Source organism: Peromyscus leucopus, unplaced genomic scaffold (assembly GCF_004664715.2).
Source record: "Peromyscus leucopus breed LL Stock unplaced genomic scaffold, UCI_PerLeu_2.1 scaffold_353, whole genome shotgun sequence".
Taxonomy (NCBI): domain Eukaryota; kingdom Metazoa; phylum Chordata; class Mammalia; order Rodentia; family Cricetidae; genus Peromyscus; species Peromyscus leucopus.
Window position 1 is genome coordinate 54,204 of NW_023505237.1, and position 21,619 is coordinate 75,822.

The 21,619-nt window shown below is 39.3% G+C and overlaps 1 pseudogene; it reads right to left on the minus strand.

Moving 5' to 3' along the window:
* Nucleotides 1-1,998: 1,998 nt before the first annotated feature.
* LOC114697532 lies at nucleotides 1,999-20,508 on the minus strand (annotated as a pseudogene).
* Nucleotides 20,509-21,619: the final 1,111 nt, after the last annotated feature.

Below are 21,619 nucleotides of genomic sequence, written 5' to 3' on the forward strand. Positions count from 1 at the left end.
GATGTAGTGAAGTCTGATTGGTAATTTTTCCTAATATCTAGATTTGAAGGAAAACTGAACTTAATCATCTAGCACTACATTGTCTAATGTGTTTGCTACTGACATGAAGGGCTATGTGAGATTTGAAACCTGGCTTGCTTAAATTTTGACGAGCTATAAGCAAAGAATTTTTTCGAAGAAGAGAATGTGAACATTTTCGTGTTGAATGCATATCGAAATGAAAATACTTTGAACATATTTAGCTGAAAAAATTTATCATTAAAATTTAAAAAAAACTTATTTTTTATTTTAGAGAATTTGGGTAATAAAATTAAAAAATTATGTATGTTATACAAATTTAATTCATTGAACAACACTGGCTTAGACCTTTCTTATAGAGCAGCTCTGGCTTTGAGTGCTGCAATCAATAGGTCTCAGAGTCTTTGTGTGTGATTCATACCCACCATAGAATCTGCCTGAGATTTAAACTGAGGGATGCCACTACAGCACTTGTCACAGTGCTTGAAGAAAAATCAGCACTCAATACAAATTTAAATACAAACCTCTGTGGCTGGAGAGCTGGCTCATGGGTGAAAATACTGGCTGTTGTTCCAGAGGACCCAAGTTCAATTCTTTGTAAGCATATGGTGGTTCCCAACCATCTGTAACTCTAGTCCCAGGGACCTGATGTCCTCTTCTGGCCTTGGTGGCCCTGCTCACACGTACTACACAAACACAAGTGGAAACAAGACACTCCTGTGTGGTGGTAATCTAATTGTACTGAAATGTGATTTTGATTGTATGTTAATAAATAAGTGTCAGAGCTATTAGAGCCATAGCAAGAGTGTGGCAGTGGTGGCACACGCCTTTAATCCCATAGATCTCTGTGTGTTCAGGGATACAGCCAGCATTGGAGACATATACCTTTAAGACCTAGGGGCTGTACATTCAGACAGTGACGAGGCAGTCACGTGTTTGGGTTTACAACCAATGAGAAGGCAGAACAAAATACTATAAATAGACATAGACGAACAGACAGGAGACAGGTCTCTTTTCGGGAAGCTGGGACACCGCAGGCGGAAGGGTGAGATTTTAGCTCTGAGCTCTGACCTCTCGGCTTTCTTTTACATTGTTTCTGTGTTTTCTTATTTAATAAGACGTTAGTTACATCAATACTCCTGTACATAAATACACAAACACAAGTGGAAACAAGACACTCCTGTACATAAATAGACCTTTAAGACACTTAAAAGCCCCAGAATAATATTCTGGAGAGTAGTATCTTTCTCATGTACTTCCTATTCATATGATGTTGAAAGAGTTATTCTTTTCTGGTTATCAGTTTTTTGCTTGTTTGTTGGCTTGTCTTTGTTTTGTACGAAATCGTGGCTTTGTGGAAAGTATTTTAAAGTAACTCATTTGAAACACTTAGCCTAGGGCCCAGTGCTTTAAAGTCCAGTGTGTCCACGTTGTCCAGTTGTGGGTCCTGTGCTGATTCCCATCTACCCCAAGAAGACACTTCTCTGGTGAAGGTTAGCAAGACACAGACCTGCAAATTTCATAATTTATCTTTTTAACAACTGAGTAATATTCCATTTTGTAAACTACCACGTTTTTCATTATTTAGTCATCATCCAAACATCTAGGCTGTTTACAATTTCTGGATATTATGAATAAGCAGTAACTAAACAAGGATGAGCAGCGTCTCAACCTAGACAGTTTAAGGCAGACAGGACCCAGCACTGAGTGGACACAGACTCCCACTCCTCACCACTTCCACCCTCAAGGCTGACTACGTACATCAACGTAGTCATGTATGTAGTATGTATAGCATGACCTCAAGTACCAAGTTCTGGAAGTGTTAGTGACATGTGTGTTATTTAGGAGGAGACAAAATTTCAACCATGAATCTAGCCATGGTCAAAACTCAGTGTTTTCTGCCCAGTTGTTTAGCTTCTCTTTCCGAAGACATTATATCTGCCATTCAGAGTTTACACTGACAATGGCCGTGCTAAACGGTCACAATAACCTCCCCTGGTCACAGCTGGTTGGCAGGGGAGTGAGCGTCTGCCCAGGCTGGACCCGGCTCTCTGGGGCATTCCATTTGAGACCAAGAGATTTGAGAGCAGAGATGACATTGGTTGGAGAACTACCGGCAGTGTTTGCTTTCAACTCTGCCGTCTGAGGAATAGAGACAGCCACTCCACGATGGCAGCAAAGAGCAAAGCCAGTGCACAAAGTGCAATGGGGACAAGAGCAAAAGGGGGCTTCACAGACCCTTGTCAGCTGGCGTTTAGCACTCAGTTCTTCCTGAGAATGGATACCATCCTTATACTTTACACAAGACAAATCAAAACTATGCTCTTTTGCTGAGCATAGTACAAATATTCTTCCTTTATTTGCAACTTGGGGCATGTTAACTAATGTTGGCTTATTCCTTAAACGCACCGTCTCTCTGGTAGGGGAAACAGCTGTGCAGTTACTGGCCACACTATGAACTGCTGCTGCTGGGGACCACAGAGGCACAAACTAATAACTGTGATGCCAGCAGAAACACGTGAGGCGGGCAGATGAGAACAGGAGAAGAGTGGCCATCTTTAGGAAGAGCAAGGTGCATTCAAACACAGAAATGAAAGAGAATGTTCCAGCAAAGATTGCATGTGGATTAGTGATGGTTTGGCCTTTCAGGATCTAAATTAATTTTTAGTTGTAAACATTTTTAGGAATAGAAGAGGGAGATCAGTAATGAACATGAAGTAGGGAGACCTGGCTGGGCTCCCAGATGTGACAGGGATCACTAGTGACACACTGGGGACTTTGTAATAATATTTTGGAATTGGTTTCCAACAGTCAGAAAGGAGGATGTGGGCTTCATTATCTCTATGCTTCTTTCAGCTCAAAATTCTGAGTTTAAACTAAAATCCAGGAACTTTGTCATTGCTGACAAAGCATTTCTGCTAGGTTTGACTGTGGCAATGATTTAATTTAGATATGTTTTCTCTTCTGTCAAAACAGTGTGATATGATATATGCTACACTAAAGCGGCCTTGTCCTGAGCATTTTTTTTATACACTAGGGAACTATGATAGTGAATTTCACTAAGTAGCAATGGACCTCAGCCTGACCTAGCACTCTTTTGAATGTTTTACTTTTTCCTTCTATGCAGTAGGCCCAAGGAAATTTGCATATCTGATTATTGCAAAGATAATGAATGACTGTATTCTTCAGAAGACAGAGATCATGCCTTTGAACATGGGAATGAAGACTATTTCTTGTCAGGATATCTCCAAGATGATTTTGATAAATACCATCACTATTTATGCTTTGCCTATTGGAAAGGGAAGTTCATATTTTATTTGATTTATACCACATACCACAATGATTATTTAGTAAGTTGGTTGTTGAACTTGCCTCTGTTTGTAAACAATATCCCATGGGATCAAGCAATACAAAGTGTTGCTAATGGAGCACATCTGTTATCAGGTGTGAGCAAGCTAGCTAATAGAGGAGACTTTAAGCCCAGAGTATGAGTAGAGGCCAAAGGGAGGTTGAATGGTGAGGTAAAGAATTTGTGTTTAGTGTATCAAGTGTGGGGATGAGGAGAAAGATAAGAAGTCTGTCTGCTGTGTGTATACTATATCTAGTTTTCTGCTCAGTGCGTGCCTAGATGACGTCTCGCCATACAAAGATGATCAAGCTTTGGTACTACTACTAGCAAAAATACTATTATTTTTTCTATATAATCATACACAACAAATCACTATCATTCTCAGGTTTACAGTGAAATTTACCAGGAGCCAAAATCACATTCTTACCAGTAATTTCCATTTCTTGTGTGACTGATGGACATCAATTACCTGATCTTCAAATAAGTGAGATTACTAAATTTACCACAATGACAGTGGGGTTGGAAGATGAAGACTTATTGTCTATTTGGTGTGTCATATTTTAAATTTCTTCAATGTATGTGGTGTGTGTGTGTGTGTGTGTGTGTGTGTGGTGTGTGTAATGTGTATGTTTGTATGTATACAGGTATGTATATAGCATGTGTACATAATGTGGAGGCCAATGTGTTGTGTCTTCCTCTTGCTTATCACCTTATTTTTCGAGATATGGTCATTCACTGAACCAAATGCTCACAGATTGGGACATCAGAGACTACCTGGCCCATCAGGGCCAGAGATTCTCATGTCTCAGTCTTGCCTGCCTTTACCATGGTTCCAGAAATTGTAAATCAGGTCCTTCTGCGTGTGTGACGGGAGCTTTTTTAACCAAGTCATCTCCCATCTTGTATTTTATAGCTTTTTTAAAAAAAAGTTTGAATCTCAGCACATACCCAAGGCTTGTCTAAACTCAAAATCTTCTTGCTTTAACCTCTTATGTGTTGGGAATATACGAGTGCATAACCACACTGGCTATATTTTTATTATTTTTAACTAGTATCCTGGTGGGGATAGAGTTCAAATTGTTCTGCCTGCTGTTGAAGGCAGAGTTGCCATGTAGAGTATGATTAGTTTTGGGAAAAACAGGCATTCTTGATATAATACAACTACAAGGAAGGATTTTATGATAGAGGGATTAATTTAAAAGATGAAATTTAGAAGAGATAAATATGTATGATTCTTGCTAACAAGAAAGCCTTATCAACGTGTTCCTAGCAGTTATCAAAAACCTTGGAAAATAGAAACCTTTTTAAAATGCTTGGCTAGACTATGAATAACATTCACAGAGCAGCACAAAATCTCGGTCTTCAAGGCCTACATCTGTTGGATCACCATGCTTCTCTAGTTCAGCATTGAAGGCCAGTACCACAAGCTAAATACAAGGCTGGACCCACGGACTTGCTTTTGGGTAATGATGTAAGCAGAAGATGACAATAAAGTATTCCTTCTTACCTGTTCTTAGAAAAAAAAAAGATGCTGAGAAAATCTGCATAAAACTTTTAGAGATTTTCTTCCCATTTTTTTAATGTGGTGCTAGTTTTCTGAGACTCGATTACCAGCTGATTATAAATTTTGACAGGTTTCTGAGATGATGGGGAAGGTGGCATGTCTTCAGTTGAGAAAGAAAACAGCAGTGATGTGCCAGACACTCACGCACACGCTTTCAGTTACATTGGCTCCTGAAGCTCTTGGAACTACAGGAAGTTGCCAAACTGATAGCTCAACAGCAAGCGACTGGGGTCATCATTCTGAAGTCAGTACTAACTAGCATTCCTCACATTCAGGAGGGAAGGGGAATTACCTCTTGGAGACTTGTGTGAAACCGTTATCCATAGAGGTTTAATCACATTAGGATGGACTTTTGTCTTATATATGTTTTTGACTGCTGGGGATATGCAAGTTTATAAATCCTTAACACCCTTTTCCTGATGGACAATGGCATGGAGCCGAAGCAGAGAGGGGAAAACAGCAGTAAGAGAGTAAGCAAGCTCAATGCAAGGAGAACAGTTTCCTTTTTTCTTTTCTCAGTGTACTTATTTATTCCTTGAGAATTGCATACAATACATTTTGATCATCCTCTTTCCTCTCTCCAAACTCCTCCTAGCTCATCCCCACCTCCCTAGTCACTCATTTTCATGTTCTTTTTCTCTTTTAAACACACACACACACACACACACACACACACACTGACTGATTTATGATGGCCAGCTACTCTTAAGCACTGGGCCTGCCCTAGAGTGTGGTTGATATATTCCATGTCACTCCATTGAAGAAAAACTGATTTTCCCTCTCCAGGCAGCTATCCCTGACAAATAGTTTCTTGGCTAGGTGTGAAACATTGCTTACTTTAAGAAGAGCATTTTAAAAACAACAAGACTCTTTGAGGAATATAACACACTGGACTCATAGAAAATGGAACCATGGATACACCCTCCAGGAAAACAATGGAATATATTTCTACATTGGTATTACAATATTCCATGAGGTCAACAAATGTTCATCATAGTGAGGGTGATGACCAGGAACGTAGAAAAATGTTGGTTAAGGTAAAAGATAGGCCTCTAGTGTTGATCACTTGAAAGGGAGGCCAACATGGAGAAACCAAGGGAAAAGCTGTAAGCTTCTAAAGGGCTTAAAATCAGTAAGCAGGGAAATACAAATTCCCAAACTGCTTCTATAAGACCACTAAACTTGGAGAATGCTAGTGGAGTTCGGCTTCAGGATTTTTCTCCTCATGAAGGACATGGTGAAGATGGCTTCTGTGGATAAATTACCTGTCCTGTAAATAAATCTGATTCCAGGACCAAGGAGATGGCTCTCGGAGTAAAACCACTTGCTGAGGTAGCCGGGAGACTTGGGCGTGCAAGGAGGAAACCTATTCCCAAAAGCTGTCCTGTCACCTCCATAGATGTTTTGTAGAAGTAAAACAAAATTTCAAACAAAATCTGTAAATGTACCCAATTCAACACAATGATTTGTTGTATCTATCAGAAGAAAATAGTTTGCTCTTAATGAAAATAGAAGAGGGGAAAAAAAAATCAGACACGGTCTTATAACTATTCATTCAAATGCTCTCAGAACAGTTTTTTCATTCTTAAATTTAAAATTTAAAGTCCTTGTGAATAATTGTATTCACTGAAAGTGTATAGATTAATACTCATCCTTGCTCTGGTGATGATAATTGAGGAATAAAAACAATACAAACAAAACAGAAAGCAAGACGATCGCCAATAGCCCTTTGATGAAGAACCCTTGGCTTCCCACTTGCCTGATACCTTGTTGGTTGCTCCCATGGCTGACTTTCTGTCTCAAACAGTTTGGGACTGGGTTAAACTCTGTCAGCTCTATATCAGAGAAGGAAGAACATAGCAATAAATATTAACTGATGGGACTCTTTCTGTATACTTAGCTTCATTGCGAAATTTACCTTTTACCCTTTTAACATGTTGTCAGCTGAGTGAAGTATAATGCATCTAAAACATAATTAAATGCATTTAAGCAAATCGCTAAAATTTTGTGAAAGTATAACCATGCACTGTGTGATATATTGTGTCCCCCCAATATATTGTGTACCCTAATAAAACTTATCTGTGATCAGAGAACAGAATAGCCATTAGAATAGACATAGAGGCCAGATAGTGGTGGCCCACCCTTAATCCTAGCATTCCGAGGCAGAGATCAAGGCCGCACTGGAAACAAAACCAGGCATGGTAGCACACACCTTTAATCCCAGGAAGTGATGGCAGGAAGGAGAAAGGTGTATAAGGCATGAGGACCAGGAACTAGAGGCTTTTAAGCTTTTAGGCTTTTAGCAGCAGTTGAGCTGTGATCCATTCTGGTGAGGACTCAGAAGCTTTCAGTCAGAGGATTTGTGGAAACAGGATCGGATGAGGAAATTGTTGAGATGAGATTGGCTATTACCTGTTTGCTTCTCTGATCTTTCAGAATTCACCCACTATCTGGCTTTGGGTTTGTTTTTTATTAATAAGACATTTAGCAATTCATGTTACAATGCACTCCTGGTAGTTAGTGAAAGTAGAAAAAAAAAAAAACCCCAGAGATTAATACAGTTCTGTTTTATATGTGTTATTCTCTTTGATAACAATTGAGTTTACCTTTAAACAATATAAATATATCTCTATTCCCTGCTGTTTACTAATAGATTTACTTTTGGGAGATCATGTGAATTTGTGTAATCTTCTTTATATGTCAAAAAAGAGTCTTTTGTCTTTACAGAAGAAAGTCAATAAAAGCAACAATTCCAAACCATGATGTCTCTCTCTAAGAAATATAGTACAAGCATGCACATATGTTCCACATTTATCGTTCAACGTAATTGACTTGTTCTTGAGCTTGACTCTTGAATGAGTTGTGTGGTTTTCAAAGTCCAAGAGAAAAAAATCCAGGTTTCATCTTTCCCCAAGAAAGTGCAATATACATTTTATTGGATGCAGAGAACACAGATAATGTGACATTGATGCCATTGATAGGCTCTGAGTGAGAAAACTCACCAAGGCTTAGCTGATTTTCCCCTGTCCTTCCTCACATTCAATGAAACTTATCTACATGAAAGTAGTAAATATAAATTAAAGTCGACCCATCTACCTATCGGTCCACCCATCTTTGGGCATTTGTATTTTAGCTAATATCACTAGTTCATTGCCTAATTGGTCAGCTTTTTCTAAGCACCAAAATTCTAAGTAGCCTGAACTAGCTGTCCTGTGACCAAATTGGTGCCTGGCCCAATTATGATCAGAGAGGTGCCATCCAGCAACTGATGGATGCAGATGCAGAGATCCACAGTCAAATATTAGGCAGAGTTCAAAAATCTTGCAGAGGATGAAAATGAGGATGAGGATGAAGATGAGGGTGAGGATGAGGAGGAAGAGAAAGGAGTGTAGGGGCCAGAGGGGTCAAGGACACCACAGGAACCAGATTATCTGGGCTCATAGGGATTCACAGAGACTGAACTGACAACCAGGGAGTCTGCATGGGACTGCCCTAGGCACTCTGCATATCTGTTACAGTTGTGTAGCTTGGTCCTCTTGTGGAACTCCTGACAGCGAAGACAAGGGCTGTCTCTGACTCTTTTACTGGCTTTTGGGACCCAGCTCCTCATACTGAGTTGCCTTGCCCCGTCTTAATACAGGAGGAGGTGCTTACTCTTACTGCAACTGGCATGTCGTGTTTTATTGATACTCATGGGAGACCTGCCCTTTTCAGGATGGAGGTGGTAGAGGAGAGGCTTGTGGGGGTGGAGAGTGGGATGGGGGACAGGGACTGGGAGAGGAAGATGGGGGAAGGCTGTGGCCGGGATGTAAAATAAATAGATGAATTAAAAAAAAAAATAAAACATGAAAAACTATGAAGTCACTGAAGACTTATGTAGGCAGCAGTGATTGAGTCCCTAAATTGGCTCCATCCACTTTTGACAGCCAGCTCTATAAGAAACCCTTGTGTTGTCTTATAAAGCCTGAACTACGAAGCCCTGGATACATACACTTAAATTATCACTATGGTGCCTTCAAAATTGTTACATGTGCAACAAAATTTCAGAACATTTTAGGGCTGCATCTCCACTGATAAAGTAACCTACGTGGGGATGGGTAACGACAATCCAGCATCATTTCATCTTATATTTTTGTTGATTCATGGCACCAGAGGCATCAAGATGACACTATGACATGCTTGTGTTGTGTTGAAAGAAAACGAGGAAAATTCTGGAGAAGATGGAGTGAAATGACACATATGGAAAGTTCTTCACAAAGTTTGGGTGTCCGATATGTACGTGACCATGCTGATAATAAAATGGTGCTGATTACATAGTTCTACTAACATACAGGAGGCAGCATGCAGCTAAATGCTGAGTGAATTTTATATTTTCTCTATTGCTTTTGTTCATTCTCCAAAGAAGTCAAGGAGCTCAGAGTGTGTGTTACTGCTAGGCAGTCTCTGCTACATGACTGAGGGAATTTTCATGTAAATTCCAAAAGAAACCCAAAGGATATTCTTCAAGAAGTAGGTTGGCTCTTGTGGATCACACAGAGTAAGTGAGTAACACTCATAGGTCCCACGTCCTGTGACACTGCTTTCCCGTGACACCGCTTTGCTGTGTTGACTGCTTTTTACCAGCGTGACTTTTTGAGTCTGTTACTCTTTCATAAACGTTGTTAGTGTTTGCTGTACTAGATGGTAAATGGATACTACAGTATATTGATTCTGAATCTCATTTTCATTTCCAGGGTGTGGAGGGTAATGGGATCTGGCATTTAGAGCATCCTGATGCTGCAGGAGAATTCTTTAAGAGGGTATAGTTGGAAAAAAAAAAGACATTATAAGCACATTTAAATAGTTCCTAGTAAAAATTAAGTTTATGCAAATTATTTGTTATTGAAGACATCATTAGGCAGCATTGAAGAACTAAATTTATTCTGATAATCATTATAATGATGAAAGAATTCCTTGCTTCAATAATTGATTTTGCTTCATTTAAATATACAGAGTGGTTTCAATATAATTTCTTATTAGCTCTAATGAATGAATTTTAAAGTATCATGACTCTGAAATAAAGATGAAAATTCTCCACACAACTTATTGCATTTAAATGGATTTAATATTTAATATTTAAAAAATCATTTGGTGTAAATAGCCATCATGAATCACGGCAAATATACTAAGATGTAATTAAATGCTTTTTCCTTTCAAATGCATCTACTTGTTTCATAATAAATTATTTTTGTACTCTTTCTTCTTTTGCTATGCTATTATTTTGGAAATTATTGTAAATCGTGAAATAATATCAAATGTAAAATATTAGTAAATTAAAAAAATATTTCTCCTAGGCAAATTCACAGTAATTGGATTATTGTTTAACATTTGCTTTTCTGTTGAAAATTGTTTTAAACCATAATAATAAGAACTCCAAAGTTTAACAGTGAAAGAGAAAAGGCAAAATGTAGAAAAGAGGCAAGATTCTATGATCAAGCTGAGCATTGTGGCACCACCTTAAAACCTGGCACTTGGAGGCAGAGACTGGCTGATAGCTGTAGGTTTGTCTAGCCTGTCTATGTATTTAGTTCCAGGCTAGCCAAGGATACATAGTGAGACCCTGTCTCCAAACAAAAATAAGGACCCTATGACAAGTCTTCCCACACATGTTAGCTTTATTGTCTCCATGATCATCAAATGAACACATACACAAAAGCAAGTACGAGAGGCATGGTTTATGTTGGGTCATGGTTACAGTGAGATCAGTTTTTCGCTGTTTGCCTCAGGTTCTTGGCCAGAAATCATGAGGTGGTGGTGGTGTGGTGTGGTGGTGGTGGTGGTGGTGGTGGTGGTGGTGTGGTGTGTGACAGTGGAGCTTCTTCAGCCAAAACACATGGGGTGGAGACTGGAGAAGTAACAGGAAGGAGCTAGGGCAGGTTATAACCCACCAAAACAATGCCCCAGTGGCGTGCGTACTTCCTTCAAGCTTTAAGAAAGTCCGTTACCTCCCAGTACTATTGCTATTTCAAGTCTTCAGAACATTCGAGCCTTCATTAGGTCAGAGTCTGATGACTGAATTGTTTCTGGAAACCTCTCACAGACACCAGGGGTGCATTTCACTGATTTTCTAATCCTCCAAGATCTAACCAAAGGGACAAGATCAATTCTCATTCCTTGTAAGAGTGTGACCATGGAGAAACTCTTGGGAGCTAATTCGGCACTTGAACTCGTTCAGTGTTCATAAGTGGGATGAAGCAGGGATGGCAGGATTAGTACATTTCCTACTGGCTATATCCCGGGGCTCAAGAACCTGAGTAGCTACCAGGAGAACTGTGAGGTTTTAGTTCTCCTGTACAGCACAGTGAAATTCTGAAGTCAGGTGCAATCTCTCAAAGGGTGATCCCAACCAAGACTGAGCAAAGTTGTAGAGAGTTTTATAAATTTGTTGGCCATTAAGACATGTTCAATAATAAACATGACACACCAAAGACAACCGCCTCTTACCCCTTGCAACTGGCCAATAAGAATCCTGGATCTGCCACAATAACACAATCCACAGTGAATATACTACAGGATAACAGGAAAGCAGGGCTTCTAATCAGAGGCAGGTAGTTCTTGACACATGCTGCACTCTATTCTGTGAAGTTAGTATCATGTAAGAAAAGTCTTTAAAAAAAAAAAAAAGCCAGTAGTACAGTTCCTCAGGAAGATGGGAATTGATCTACCTCAAGATCCAGCTGTACCACACTTGGGCATTTACCCAAAGGATGCTTCACTCTATCATAGGGACACTTGTTCAATCATACTCATGGTTGCTGTATTCATAATAGTCAGCAATTAAACAACCTAGATGTCCCTAAACAGAAAAAAAAATGGATAAAGAAAATGTGGTACATTTACATAATGTAGTATTTTCTTATCCATTAAAACAAGACACCAAGAAATTTACAGGTAAGTGGATGGAACTAAAAAACTCATCCTGAATGAAGTAACTGGACACAGAAAGACAAATATGGTATATATTCACTTATAGATTAATATTAGCTATTAAGTAAATGATAACTAAGCTACAATCTGTAGAACCACAGAGATTAGGTATAGATTAAGGGGCAGGGGTTAAGGAGTAGACAGATCTCCCAAGGAAAGGGAAATATAATAGATTGTTATGGATAGATGAGGGGGGGGCTGGAATGGGAGGATCAAATGAACATGAGGAGGGGAGAAGGGGTTGAGGGAGGGAATATGGGAACAGAGAGCTAAAATTACAGGCTATTTGAAGGGTAGTATGGAAACCTAATACAGTAGAAGCTTTCTGAAATATATACATACATAAAAGTGATAAAAATGAAATCACCAAATAATGGAGAGAGCCCCAACTGGCCATCTCTTGTCACCAAATGGAGCTTCCAGTATTGGGACTGGTTACATCTAATTGAATTGTTGGCCAAAGGAGTCCCATAGGAACCTCTAAACAACCCAGTCTGTTGACAAGACTATAGGTTGCTCTCCACAAACTGATGGTGAAGCCCCAGTTGCTGAAGACAACGCTTACACAAGTCATTGAACATAGAGACGTCTAGGTGGTGCCTACAGAGAGCCTTCATTCCTATGTTCTAGAATCTTTGGTATAGGAAGATACTCCGTGTGGTATCAAAGATAAAACATAAATGCCAACCCAGACACAAAACCTTGAATAATACAATAGTATCCTGTCTACGAAATATGCTAGTGAATTGTGGTATGAAGCTTGTGGGAGAAACCAGCCAATACCTGATTTGACTTAAGGCCCACTCCAGGAATTGGAACCCACACCTGACGTTGCTAGGGTGACCAAGAACCTGAGATTAAATAGCTCAGGGACCTAGAGCAAAACCAAATGTTACTGTTAAAAAAAAACTAGCAATAAAGTAACTCCTAATGACATTATGCTGTGTTCATAGATCAGTTCTTTGTTCAACCATCATCAGTGAAGCCTTCTCCTGCAACAGATGGGAACAAATGCAGAGACTCACATCCATACATTATACACGGAATGAGAGACCTTGGAATACTCAGCCGTCCGTGGGATATCTCCATCAAATTTCCCTCCTCAGGGCTCAGGGAATCCCACAAAAAAGGAGGCAGAAAGAATTCAAGAATCAGAGGAGATAGAAGACACCAAGAAAACGAGGCTTTTTATATCAACAAGATTGATGCACATATTAACTCATAGAGACTAAGGCAGCATGCACAAGACCTACTAAGGTTCTAGAACTGAAAGAAGTGGATACATGCGTCTATCCCTAATGCAGACATTATCTCGAATTGCAAATGAAAATTTAGTTTCCTCTAAGGAAGTCTCACTGGAGAAATGAACTACTCTTAGGGGAAGCAGGCATGCCCAGCAGTATATGGCCAACAGAAAATGAACTCAATGGCATCTTTGGAGGTTCCTTGTCTCATAATGTCATGTCAGGACTTTTACCTTAAAAATTGGCTTATTTTTAGTTTTATTTTATTTCATTTATATATTTTCTTGTCCCCTTTTACCCTAAAGTTCCTTCGTGTATGTATTGTGGCTTTCAGTTTAGTGTTTTGATGGAATTCTTAAGCTTGCAAGTATGTGGGTTTCTGTTTCTTGTGACTTCTCTTAGACTCTTTTCCTTCTGTTTATTTTGTCCAATTCCAATGTGTTAGTTTTTGTTTTATTGTTGTCCCTTAGAAACCTGTTTGTTTTCTAATGAGAGACAGAAAGAAGTGGATCTGGATGAGAATGGAGTTGGGTGGGGGGACTGGGAGGACTAGAGAGAGGGCAAATCAAAATCAGGATATATTATGTGATAGGGAAATCTATTTTCAATAAAGGGAAAAAAAATAAAAGGGAGTAGTGGCTAGAGTTCAGATTCTATACTCACTTGGAACTGGAGACATCAGGAGTTAGTTCTATGAGGTAACCCAAACCCAGAAAGACAGTCATGGTATGTACTCACTCATAAGTGGATTCTAGATATAAAATAAAGAACAATCAGACCACAACCTATAGAACCATGGAGACTATATATATAGCATGGAGGTCCCTAGGATGACTGTGGCTTATAATAAATTTCGGTTTTACTCAATTATTGAAAAAAAATAGCCAAACGAATGGAAACACATGAACTATGAACCAAAGGCTGAGGGGTCCCCAGCTGGATCAGGCCTCTGAATAGCTGAGTCAGTTGATTGGCTTGATCTGTTTGGGAGGCAACTAGGCAGTGGGACCGAGTCCTGTGCTCATTGCATGAGTTGGCTGTTTGAAACCTGGAGCTTATGCAGGGATGCTTGGCTCAGTCTGGGAGGAGGGGACTGGACCTTCCTGGACTGAGTCTACCAGGTTGATCTCAGTCCTCAGGGAGGCTTTGCCCTGGAGGAGGTGGGAATGGGGGATGGTCTGGGGTAAAGGGAGGGGGTGGGTGGGGGAGAACAGGGGAACCAGTGGCTGATATGTAGAACTGAATGGTATAGTAAAATAAAAGGAAAAAAAAATGGCAGGATCATTTTTCTGATTCTTGGAGCTTATAGACTGACCATATGAGTGAAGGTGTGTTCCAAGTAGAGTGACAATATCATTTTATCATCTACACCAAGGGAAACTGTTAATCATATTGCCATAGTGCCACAAACTAGGACTACTCTGTGCAAGCGGGGACATAGAATTACTCTCTATCTAACACTCAGAACTGGCTAGCACTGTTGGACTGTAAGATGTGACTGAGGTCATGATCTGACTTCCAAACCTGTGACAGGCATGTATGTGATATCATGGTGGGGCTGCAGCCACAACAACCTGGTAAGCTATCAGTACTCAAGGTGATGGTAATACAATATTATAAGGAAGTACAATGTTATGTGATTTCTCCCTGAAATTAACTATGGATGAAATATGCCTGGTTACATCATCACATTGTGGATATGACCCTACTGAGATATTTTCATTATTCTTTCTGTCCTGGTCTCTCCTCCTTACTTCATAACAACACTCTTTTGGATGTCAATAATTTTCACTTCAAAAAGGAGATATCTGCAAGAAAAGTTCACAACTCCTTAGATGGTCAGTTGAAAAAGGTAAAATGACATACCTCCTTTTAGCATAATGGATTTGTATAATGGCCTACATACAATATTGCAAAGTATAGTTTACAGCAGGGAGCAATATTAACATAAAATGTGTATGTATGGATGTTTTGATTACTTTTCTGTTGCTGTGAAGAGACACCACGACCAAGGCAACTAATTGAAAGGGTTTATGGGGGCTTGCTTACAGTTTCAAAGGGGTTGGTCCATGATCATTATGGAAAGGAGTGTGGCAGTAAGCAGCAGACAGGCAGGTATATTGCTGGGTCAGTAGCTAAGAGCTTATTCCTGATCCACAAGCGGGAGGCAGAGAGTGAGAGATAGATAGATAGACAGATAGATAGACTGATGATAGATGATAGGTGATAGATGATCGACAGATGATTGATGGTAGGTAGGTAGATAGATAGATAGATAGATAGATAGATAGATAGATAGATAGATGAATGATAGATAAACAGACAGACAGATACTGGAGCAGTGTGAGCTTTCAAAACCTCAAAGCCCACTCCTAGTAACATATCTCCTCCAACAATGCCACATTTTCTAATCCTTCCCAAACAGTTCCACCAACTGTGGAATAAGCATTTAAATATATGAACCTGTTTGGGCCATTCTCATTTAAACCACCACAAGAGAAAGGAATTTTCAAATTATAATAATATTGTAAATTATGAAATAATTTGTTTCAAAGCTTTATAGCATAGCTTTTCAGATTAATCTGTAGTGTTTCTAATGTGATAATCAGGAATTCTTTCTACGTATTTTTCTTTCTTTAAAATAGACTTTCAAATAAGGTAATAAAAATGATGGATAAGGATGTGTTTCTATTTTTCTAGTTTAATAGAACTCATACAGAAGAAAGGTTGTAGCCTATTTTTCAAGATTATCAATTCAAGTTATCATTATTAATTTTGGCCAGGAAAATCCATCTATTGAGTTGAATATTCTTGATGTTTACTTAGAACAAGTCATTTTCCATTACCACCTATGTCCACTCCTCTTATCTTGCCTGAAGAGGAGACAATAAGAATGATAAAAATATGATATGTTTGGAATGTTTGGTGCAATACCAGAGAAAAGGGGCATTCTTTGCTGATATTTCTATTTTCTAATTTACACTGTGCAATCTAAAAAATTTAGACCAGTTATGACAAAATTTGTTATTTTTCCTCAATAAAATCATTGTGAAAAAATTAGTTTTAGTCATAAATGCATTTTAATAACTCCTAGTGAATTTCCAGCCCAAAATTGTTATCAAATATCACTTTAAATAAATAGTTAAAATGTACTTATTCTCAGTCTTGAAGTGTACCCCCTAGTGCCTGTGTACATAGTCTAGGAAATCAAAAGCCACAGTATGATATATTTTGTTTTGTTATTGTTTTTGAATTTTTCATAAATTTAAGTATTTTATGTGACTGACTTATAGTTTTATAAAAGATGGGTGTAATTCTTATTTCTATTTTGTGGTGACAATATTAAATTTTCTTATTTTAAACTTAATATAGATATTTGTAGTCTCATGCCCCAAATTTGAAGTCCTGATTTTTACTTTTAAACTTGGCTCCTTATTTTTAAGTTTTTCCACTTTAAATATATTTTTAATTAAAATTCAATTATAATTTACCTCTTCCCTTTCCTCCTTCCAGTTCCTCCTAATTTCCCTCTTTCCAGCTCCTTCTGTGTTTCTCCTCATTCTCAAATTAATAGCTTCGTTTTATTTAATTATTGTTTCACACACATTTACTGACATGTGTACATGTGTGCACAAATATATAAATGTAACCTTTTGTGATATTTTAGCAATGAACTAGTTGTTAAAATTAATGATGTCAAGAAAATGTATAATCATTGGCTGGCTGGCCATAGGCCCTCTATTTCTAAGACTCTTAGGCATCCTAAATTTAGGATTATCTGGTTCTACATAAGGATCTACCACTTTCCTGTCATTTGCAGCTGGGTGGTGTCAACAAGAATAATTGCCTTGACATATACTGAGTAAAGACTATTAAGAAGAAATTACATTACCAAACACAAGAGAGATGACATTCATTTTCTTAGTGCCAAACTGCACAGATTTAATAACAGTTTTGGAACTACATGAGTCTTAATTCACTTACATTAATTTATGATAAAAGTGGTAAGTTTAAAATCCAAGAAATGAATTCTGGACTCTTTTTTTCTTGTGGCATATCTGTATAAAAACCCTTCCTCAGTCAGATATAAGGCTAGAAGTACTTAGAGTTTTCTCTTGACCAATTTTGAGAGAGGTAGCACTTCCCTTGTTTTTGAAGCTGGGTTGGAGTCCCACAGGCTGTAAGAAAGCATAGTTAGAATGCACCATACATTTTATAACTGGGTATTGTTCTGTAGTTAGCACTGGGTGTCTACACTGTGGCTTCCTCTTTCTGATGCTTGCTCTCTAAGACAAGTCATTCATTAATTGGTGACATTAGAGCCTACCATCTTGTATTACTTACAAAAGAAATAAATCACATACAAAGTTTGTTTTTAAGCCAAAAAGCTGATTTACGATATACTTTTGACACTCAGGTAACTTTAAAGTTTTTATTTAAACAAAAAAAAATTGTTGTAACAAAATGGTGTTTTCAGACATTTATATTATATTTATACAGATATGCATAAGATGATGTACAAAAAATCATTGTGTTGATCTTAGAAATTTCAAACATGTTAGGAATTTTAACACATAATACATACTTAAACAGTTTTATCTGCAGTATTTTATTTTGTGTTCTTAATCTATTTTGTTTGGTTTGAATCTTTTGAGTCAGTCCATGGTCCCAGATGGCCTTGAACTCCTCGTCCTCCAGCTCTCCTTCCAGAGTGCTGGGATTATAGGTGCCTGCCACCACAGCCAATTTCTGGCCTTAATTTAGAAAGCATGAAGGGTCAGTACTGCATGGTCTCAATAGTAATGCAATACAGTTAAATTTAATTGCCTCTTACATTCTTATTATCTATCTATCTATCTATCTATCTATCTATCTATCTATTATTAATTTATTTCTAATACCAGTGAGTTGGAGAAGCAAATTTGTTTTTTATTGACATGAAGTCATGTTTTGCTGGGGATGTCTTTCTGTATGCTGTGAATGTGTTGCTCTGATTGACCGATAAATAAAACACTGATTGGCCAGTAGCCAGGCAGAAAGTATAGTATAGAGAGGATAAGTAGAGAAGAGAATTCTGGGAACAGGAAGGCTGAGTCAGGAGTCACTAGCCAGACACAGAGGAAGCGAGATGTAAAACTACTGGTAAGCTACACACCACATGGCAACTTATAGATTAATAGAAATGGGTTAAATTAAGATATAAGAACTAGATACAAGAAGCCTAAGCCATTAGGCCGAACAGTTTAAATAATATAAGTGTCTGTGTGTTTATTTGGGTCTGAGTGGCTGTGGGCCCGGGAAGGACTGGAGATAACTCCAGCTACAGTGTTTGGTCACATATTCATCATTTAAAAGATTTTCGAACAATTCTTATACTTCATTATTTCATGCATTGAATTAATTTAGGGAATTTCAATGACTACTACTGTCATAGAAAATCTATGCTCTACTGGCACTCAACATATGCTAGGGACCTGTTCCTATGTTTTAAAGAAGGAATAGGAACTTGCTGGTGTTTCTCTGGCAGTAGGTAGGCAATGCAACCTTCCTAGTATTTAGAAAAGTACTTTTAGGAGATAATAACAAAACATAATAAAATAAAATATAGTAAGATAAAACAAAAACCATCTTTTCCAATGAGAAATAGAAAGGGAGTGGATCCAGTTGGAAACAGAGGTGGGGAAGAACTGGGGAAAGATCCTGAGGCAAAAATCCTTTTTAGGTGTAGTTACACATATTTTAGAGGTCAGGGAGGGGACTCTATAACAGAAAAGCACCTTGGGATGTCTTTCCCACCTTCTCTTCACTGAGGGAGATGAACAATACACCCAAGTGGCCAATATATCCTCTTCAATTGGAAAAAAGAGGAACCAAAGTCTTAAGACCTTTGAAAAGACTTTTGTGCGAGAGAGAGAGAGAGAGAGAGAGAGAGAGAGAGAGAGAGAGGAGAGAGAGAGAGAGAGAGAGAGAGAGCTTTAAATCTAAACAAGGTCTATGGTTTTTTTGTTTTGTTTTGTTTGTTTGTTTGTTTTCTGAGTTCTAAAACAACAGGAAGAAAACACATGGAAAGAAACCTCTGGTGGAGACCTGGTTAATTTCAGGAGAGGCCCTTTGTAAAGAGAATATAAAATGCAGTGGACACTTCCCCAGGCTGGCTGGACCTGTTCCATGGCCTTTGCTACCTTCTCAGCCACCCTCTGCTCCCCACCATGTCACCCTTCCCAATCCTTTAAAAAAATAAAAACCCGCTCTTGTGACATGACACTGGTCTCCTCTGTCCCCTCTGGAGAGCTCCTTGGTGTCCAGCTTGGCCATCTCGCTGTCGAAGAGCAGGAATTACATGTTCTTCAGTGAGGATGCGCTCGAGTTGTCGAAGTGGGTAGAGATGCCTTGAAGGTCACCTGGGAAGCTGTCTGTTTGGGAAAGCAGTTTCTGCCACTGGGGAAGGCAGGAAGGCGATGGACTTCCGCTTCTTGTCCTCAGCTGAGGACAGTTTTTGATGGTCTCTTCCAGCGGTTTTTTGCATTTGTTGGAGCCCCACGGGGGATGTGACAGTGGATGACAAATTCGGCTGCGAGTCCACTGGATTGGCTGACGGCAGCTTCAGCAACTTCCAAAGGGCCTTGGGATTTGAGAAGCTCCTTTACTGTTTTCCAAGAGCTCTTTACCCCAGCCTTTTCCAAGGCTTTTCCTAACTCTTCCTTGAGGTCAATTTCGGCTGTGGTTGGGTGGAGGATGCCCTCCACCCTCATGGAGCCAATATGGTTGATATCACTTTGGGTCAGGGATAGCTTCTGCCCAGAACAGGCTCTTGGAAGACAGGATGGTGAAACCATCCCCCGGCCCATCTTCCGAGGTGGAACTTGATGTTCCTTCTTTATCGCTGTCCTTTGGTTTGACTTCTTGAACGTCCGTGGCTTGATGGCCTTGGATTTCTCACCTCACTTCTTGCCCGAAGTGACCTTCCTTTCTTTTTTCTCTGGGGGTGGGGAGAAGGGCGTTTTCTGACTTTCCTTTGGTCCTCGCTTTTTGGCCAGCAGTTCAGGGTGAGTTCTCGGAGGACACCCCCACTGGCGATGGTCACTCTGTTCAGCAGCTGGTTGAGCTCTTCATCATTGGCAACAGCCAGCAGGATGCATCTGGGGTCTATCCGGGATTTCTTGGTGTCCCTCGTGGCATCCCCAGCCAAGTCTAGGATTTCCACTGCCAGGTATTCAATGACATGTAGACGGTCCGCCAACACTGAATCTGTACTTGAATGTTCCTTTTCTGAGGTATCGCATCAACTGACTTACTGGAACGATGACACCAGCCCTGGCTGACCCGGACAGCTTGGACATTTTCTTCTTCCCACTCTGGTCTGACATCTTGCCTCAGTTTCTCTCTCAACTTGCTGACACAGTGGCTTCCTGGCACTTACACTGTGGTGGTATTGTGTTCCCCAAAATATTGTGCACGCTAATAAACTTATCTGGGGTCAGAGACAGAACAGCCACAATATTAAACATAGAGGATAGGCAGTGATAGCACACACCTTTAATACTAGCATTCCAGAGGCAGAAATCCATGTGTTCAAGAATACAGCCAAGCATGGTGACTCACGCTTTTAATCCCAGAAAGCGAGCCTTTAATCCCAGGGAATGATGGTAGAAAGCAGAAAGGTATATAAGCGTGAGGACCAGAAAACTAGCAGCATTTGGCTGGTTAAGCTTTTAGGCTTTGAGCAGCACAGTTCAGCTGAGACTCATTCTGGATGAGGACTCAGAAGCTTCCAGTCTGAGGAAAAAGGATCAGCTGAGGAACTGGCCAGGTGAGGTAGTTGTGGCCTGTTCTGCTTCTCTGATCTTCCAGCATTCACCCCAATAATTGGCCTCAGGTTTGAATTTATTAATAAGACTCTTTAAGATTCATGCTACATTACACAATACTGGTGCTGCGCTGCGGACTCAGGGCACACAGTGGCTTAGTGCCCGCCAATCCTCAGCCGCAGGTTTAGCCCGCTGGTGTTAGGCAGGACCCTGTCTTTCTTGGGGTTGTATCTGTGCGTGTCAAATCAAGAATCTATTTTCAATAAAAAGGGAAAAGGAAAAAGAAAGTAAAAAAAATACAAAAGCTGGAAGCTGTAATATATAAGCAAAACCTGTAGGTTAAAAAAAAGTAAGTAAATAAATAAATAAATATTTAAGAGGCCTGGGTATCATCTGTATATATTTTTAAATAAACACAAAATATTTCCCTGTGGCCTTTTAAAAAGAAAAGGAAGACACACACACACACACACACACACACACACACACACACACAGAGAGAGAGAGAGAGAGAGAGAGAGAGAGAGAGAGTACTTTTAAAAATATATTTAAATGAAAGTAGTTGTCTATTATGCAAAGTATGAAAAAGACACTTTCAACATTACTAAAATCAAAGCTCTCCACTGTAATCTAACTATCATAATTATAAACAACATGAGCTGATTAAAAT